Raw genomic sequence first — 6,661 nt, forward strand, 5'->3', positions numbered from 1 at the left:
GTTGGCCAAGTGGTTGTTCTCCAGATTTCTTGGCACAACTTGGTGAGCACATCCGGGGCAGCATCTGTTAGCTGAAATATGTCAATTATAGGTGAGATAATTCACTTCAGCCTCATACAAAGCAGGTACAGCCACATCCCCAGAAGTTCTCCAGTTCAAGGCCTGGGTGCTTACATAGTTTTGGTTTGGAGCCTGCGAGGTGGGAGAGTCCCAAAAGTTCTGCAGTTCAAGGCCTGGGTGCTTACATAGTTTTGGTTTGGAGCATGCGAGGTGGGGAGTTCACCTTGGCTACATAAAACACAGGTATACTTACATTCTGAAAGTCGGAGATGGGTCAAGGACTGAGTGATTAAAGAATTTTGGGGCAGAGCACAGGAGGCGGGAGAGTTCACCTCAACCCTATACAACATAGGTATGTCCACATTCCCAGAAGTCTAGCAGCTCAAGGCCTGAATGATTAAATAGGTTTGAGGCAGGGCTCAGAAGAAGGGAGAGTTTCCTCAGCCCCATACAACATAGGTACATCCATATTCCCAGAAGTTTGGTGGCTATGGCCCTAGTGCTTAAATAGTATTGGGGCAGAGCATAGGAAGCAGGACAGTTGACGTCTGCCCCATAAGACACAAGTATGCCTACATTAAAGAGGTTTGGCGGGTCAAGACCTGAGTGCTTAAATACTTTTGGGGCAGAGCGTGTTTGGCAAAAGAGTTCACCTTGACCCCATACAATGCAGGTACATGCACATTCCCAGAGGTCAGGTTGGTCAAAGACAGAGTACTTAAATAGATGTTAAGTAGAGCTTGTGAGGTAGAAGAGTTCACTTCAGTCACATAAAATGCAGCTACACCCACATTCCCAGAAATCCTGTAGGTCAAGGCCAGAGTGATTAAATAATTCTTGTATGGAAGGTGTGAGGAGAGAGTTCATATCAGCCCCATAAAATGCAGGTAAGCACACATTCTCAGAAGTCTGGTGATTAAGGCTTAAGTGCTTAAATCGTTGTGGGATGGAGCTCGGGAGGCAGTAGAATTCACTTTGGTCCCATAAAATGCAGGTACACCCACATTCCCATAAGTTCAGCAGAAATGAGCCGTTAAATAGTTTTGGGATAGAACACAGGAGGCTTGTGAGTTCACCTGGGCCCCATATAATGCAATTATGGCCACCTTTCCAGAAGTTCAGTGGGCCAATGACTGATTGCTTAAAATGTTTTGGGTCAGATTTAGGAAGGTGGAGAGTTCACTTTGGCCCCCTACGACACAGGCATGCCCACATTCCCGGAAGTCTGGTAGATGAAGGCCTCAGTGCTTAAGTAGTTTTTGGGTGGACAATAGGAGGCTTGATAGTTCACCTCGGCCCCATACCACTCGGGTACGACCCCATTATAGAAGTACAAGTCAAGGTACGAGTACTTAGATAGTTTCGGGGTGAAATCCTAGATGTGGGAGATTTCACCTCAGTTCCATAAAATGAAATACATCCATTCCCAGAAGTTAGGTATGTTAATGGCCTGAGTGTATAAATAGTTTTGGAGCAGAGATCAGAAGGCAGGAGAATTTACCTCAGACCCATACTACATAGGAAGACCCACATTACCAGTTCTCCTGCAGATAAAGTCGTGAGGGCTTAAAGAGTTTTTGGGTGGAGCGCAGAAGGAGAGAAAGTTCATCATAGCCCCATACAAAGCAGGTACACCCATATTTCTGAAGTTCTTTCTCATAAGGCTAGAAGGCTTAAATGGTTTTTGGGTGAAGTGTGGAAGTCTCTGGCATTTGCTTTGGCCTCATACAACACAGGTACACCCATATTCCCTAATGTGTGGTAGGTAAGGGCTGAGGGCTTAAATAGAATTGAGGCAGAGTGTGGGAAGCAGGAGAGTTGACTCCATACCGATAAGATGCAGGAACGCCCACATTCTGAAAGTCAGGTGAGTCAAGGACTGAATGCTTAAATAGTTGTGGGATGTAGCATGGGAGGAGGAGAGTTCACCTAGGCCCCATACAACATTGGTTTGCCCACATTCCCAAAAGTCTGTCTGGTCAATGTTTAAGTGCTTAAATAGTTGTGGGGTGGAACATGGGAGGCTTGAGTTCACCTCAGTCCAATCCAACATAGGTATGTCCATAGTCCCAGATGTCTGGCAGGTCAACGCCTTAGTGATATATAGATTTCTTATGGAGTGTGAGAGGTGGAAGAGTTCCCTTTAACCCCATACAATGCAGAAACATCCACATTTCCAGAAATCGAGTTGGTCAAGCCCTGAGTGCATAAACAGTTTTGGAACTGAGTGCTGAAGTTGGGAGAGTTCACCTCAGCCCCATATTATGCAGGCATACCCACATTCCCAGAATTCTATTGGGTGAAGGCCTTAGTGCTTAAATAGTTTTGGGGCAAAGTGCAGTAGGTGGGAGAGGTCATCTTGGCCCCATACAATGCTATTACACCCACATTTCCAGACGTCCAGCTGATCAAGTCTTATGTGCTTAAGTAGTTGTGGGGTGGAGTGTGGGAGACGGCAGAGTTAATCTTAGCCCCATACAACCAGGTATGCCCACATTTCCAGAAGTACAGTGGGTAAGGAATTGAGTGCTTAAATACTTTTGGGGCAGAGCACAATATCTGGGAGAGCTCACCTTGGCCCCATAAAAGCAAGTATGTACAAAGTCCCAGAAGTCCCGCAGGTCAAGGCCGAGGGCTTAAATAATTTGGTATGGAACCTGTGAAGCAGAAGAGATCACATTGGCCCCATACAATTTTGATACTCCCACATTCACAATTCTGCCAGGTCATGGTCTGAGTGCTTAAATTGTTTGGGACAAAGTGTGGTGGGTAGGAGAGGTCACCTCGGCCCCATACAATGCAGGTTTGCCCACATTTCAAGTAGTCTGATGGGTCAAGGCCAAAGTGCTTAAATAATTGTCAGATGTAGTGTGGGTGGAGGGAGAGTTCACCAAGTTCCCATACAATTCAGATACGCTCCCATTCCCAGAAGTCTGGATCGTCAAGGATTAAGTGCTTAAATAGTTGTGGAGTGGAGCATGGGAGGTGGCAGAGTTCACCATGGCCCCATATAATTCAGGTAGGCTCACATTCCCATAAATCCATTGAGTCATGGCCTGAGTGCTTAAATAGTTTTGGGGAGGAGTGTGGGAGGCAGGTTAGTTCATCTTGGCCACATAAACGCACTTATGCCCACATTCCCAGAAGTCAGACTAGTCAAAGACTGAGTACTTAAAAATATTTTTGTGTGGCCAAGCTTCGATGATGGGAGTGTTCATCTCAGCCCTGTACAATGCAGGTACACCCACATTTTCAGAAGTCTGGTGGGTAAATTAGTGAGTGCTTAAATAGTTTTAAGGCAGGCCACAGAAGGCTTGATAGTTCATCTCGGCCCCATACAATACAGGTTTTTTCCTGAAGAGACCACAGCTGACATCCAAGCAGATATATGCACACCCATGTTTATTGCAGCTTTGTTCACAATAGCAAGGAGTTGGAAACAACCTAAGTGCCCATCAACAAATGAATGGCTAGAGAAGCTGTGGTATATTCGCACAATGAAATACTATGCTGCATTGAAAAACAAGGAACTCATGCAATATTATTAAAAATGGTTGACTCTGGAGAACATTATGCTGAGTGAAATATCCCAGTCACAAAAGGACAAATATTACATGATGCCACTGTTGTAGAATGGGACTAACCTTGGGGTTGGGGAGAGAATGAGTAAGATGGGGTCAATAATGTATATTGCACTGAAACAGAGGAGGGAGAAAACTGTTTAAAAGAGGTATGTGGTCGGGGGGAAAAAAGAAAAAAAAAAGAGGTATGTGACTAGGTATTTCTGTCATCACAGGAGTCTAGAGCGATGGCTCCATGGTGGAGGGGACCTGGGGAAGGGTTTGTAAAACAATGAAAGAATCTTTTCTTTTACTTTTCCATAATTTTTGACTCATGTACTTATAACTTGTTAGTTAAATTTGTGTCTTCTAGGTTGCAAACCCCCTCCCCCATGATACAACTTCAAGGATATTGTACGGCTAAGCACAATTAATAACAGTGCATCTAAATTCCAAAATCAATCTCCATAATAGTCTATGTGTTTCCTACTGCCAAAGGGGCCCTTTAGAGTAGTGAGAGAAGATCTTCACCCTGAAACCCACAGCGTCCCTTTTCAGCAGGAAGTAGCTAAGAGAATATGCCATCACCTTTTCCTTATGAATAAGGGTGAAGTCTCTCTCAGGGAGGAGTGATAGGGAATGGCAAAGGACACACTGACAAAGGAGATTAATCAGAACTGACTTTGACAAGCACTGTGACAATAGGACAATTAAAACAGACATTCGGATGGCGGGGGAAGAAGAACAAACTGGGGAGGAGGGTAGAGAGAATGGTGCAGCAATGAAGGAATGAAAACCCCAAATCCCTGTAAATGTTCATTAAAATTAATAAAATTTAATAATAAAAAAAACAAAAAAAATTACAGGTTTTTTCCATATTCCCACAAGTCAGGTGGGTCAAGACCTGAGTGCTTAATAGTTTGGGGGCAGAGGTTGGGAGGTAGGTTAGTTTACTTCATCCCCATACTATGCAGGTACACCCACATTCTCAGAAGTCTAACTTTTGAAGGTCTGAGTGCTTACATAGTCTTGAGGTGGATCATGGGAGGTGGCTGAGTTCACCCCAGCCTCATAAAATGCAATTATACTCATATTTGCAGAAATCAGTCAAGTCACTTAAAATGTTTTGGGATCAAAGGTGGGAGGCAGGAGAGTTCATCTATGCCCCATACAACACAAGTATGCCCACATATTCAGAAGTCTGGCAGGTCAAGGACTGAATGCTTAAATAGATTTGGAGAAGAATGTAGGAATCTTGAGGTTTCACCTAGACCCCATACATCTCAGGTATGCCCACATTTGCAGAAGTCTGGCAGGTCAAGGGCTGAGTGCAAAAGTAGATTTGGATCAGAGCACGGACAGCAGGATTGTTTACCTTGGCCCCATACAAGTATGCCCACATTCCCAGAAGTCTGTCAGTTCAAGGTCTGAGTATTTAAATAGTTATGGGGTGGACTGTGCAAGTCAGAAGATTTCACCTCGGCCCCATACAACACAGGTAATCCCACATTCCAAAAAGTCCAGTGGGTCAATGCCTGAGTGCTTAAAGTGTTTTGGAGCCTAGTGTGGGAGGCAGAAGAGTTCACCTCAGCCCCATATAATACAGGTACACCCACATTCCCATAAGTCCAGTGGGTCTAGACCTGAGTGTTTAAATACTTTTGGAGCAGAGCTTCAGAGATGGAAGTTTACCTGGTCCCCATACAATGCAGGTATTCCACATTCCCAGAAGTTGTTGGGTCAAGATCTGAGGGTGCTGTCTATTTCCTTTTTCAGTTTTGTTAATGTTTGTTTAATGTATTTTGCATGTCTTTCTTTTGGTGCATAGATATTTATTATTGTTATGTCCTGTTATTCTATTGGCCCATTAAGCATTACGTAGTAACCTTTCTTTGTGATGATTTTTGTGTTGAAATTTATTTTATCAGAGATTAATATCGCTACTCCTGCTTTCTTCTAATTTCCATTTGCTTAGCATATTTTTCCCCCACTCTTTTATTTTTAGTCTTTCTTTATCTTCATTTTTCAGGTGTGTTTCTTGTAGACAGCATATTGATGGATTTAAGGGTGTGTGTGTTGTTGGTTTTTTTTTACACAATCTGCTACTCTTTGTCTCTTCCTGGTGCATTTAAACCATTTACATTCAGTGTGATTATTGAGAGACAAAGTTTTGTTGCTATTATTTTGTTGAGTTCTTTTTGGTGGTGTTGCTACTTTGTTCCATCCTGCTTTCTGTGGCACCTCTGCAATAAAGACATCTCTCAGTGTTTCCAGCAATGTTGTTCTTATTTTGACAAACTCCCTTAGGTTCTGTTTTTCTGGGAATATCTTGATCTCTCCTTCATATCTGATGCACAATTTTACTCAGTAAAATTGACAATTGTGTTTTTTGAGTGTTCTATATATGTCATTCCACTGTCTTCTTTCTCACATGGTTTCTCCTGAGAAATTTGCACTTAAGCTTATTTGCTGTCCCTTATAGGGACAGCAAACTCTTTGTTTCTCCCTCACTGCTTTCAGAATTCTCTCCTTATCTTTAGTTTTGGCTAATTTGACTATGATATATCTTCATGTTTTTCTTTTTGGTTCTAGTCTATATGGTGTTTGCTCAGCTTCTTGAATATATATTCTCTCATTCTTCATTATGCCTGGAAAGTTTTCTAGTAATTCTTCCACAACTTTTTCAGTGCCCTTACTTGCTTCTTCCTATTCTAGGATTCCAATGATGCACATGTTATTTCTCTTGATTGTGTCCCACATTATTCTTAGGTTTTCTTGTTTTTCCTTCTTTTTTGAGTCTGCATTTTTGCTCTTGCAGATCAGTGGTGACGATTCTGTCTTGTATTTCACTGGTTCTGTGTTCCATCTCTTCAACTCTGCTCATGTGTCCCTCCATTATGTTGAAAGCATCTGAAATATTGATACTCATATTTTAAATTGTGGTTTCTTGTTTTTCCAGAGCCTCTAGTGCCTTATTTGTTTTATCTGAATTATTTTAGATTTTTTTAAACTCCTTCTTGTTTTCACTTGTAGTATCCTCT

The sequence above is a fragment of the Elephantulus edwardii genome, unplaced genomic scaffold (assembly GCF_000299155.1).
Source record: "Elephantulus edwardii isolate Elephantulus edwardi_28Jun2011 unplaced genomic scaffold, EleEdw1.0 scaffold00355, whole genome shotgun sequence".
Lineage (NCBI taxonomy): Eukaryota > Metazoa > Chordata > Mammalia > Macroscelidea > Macroscelididae > Elephantulus > Elephantulus edwardii.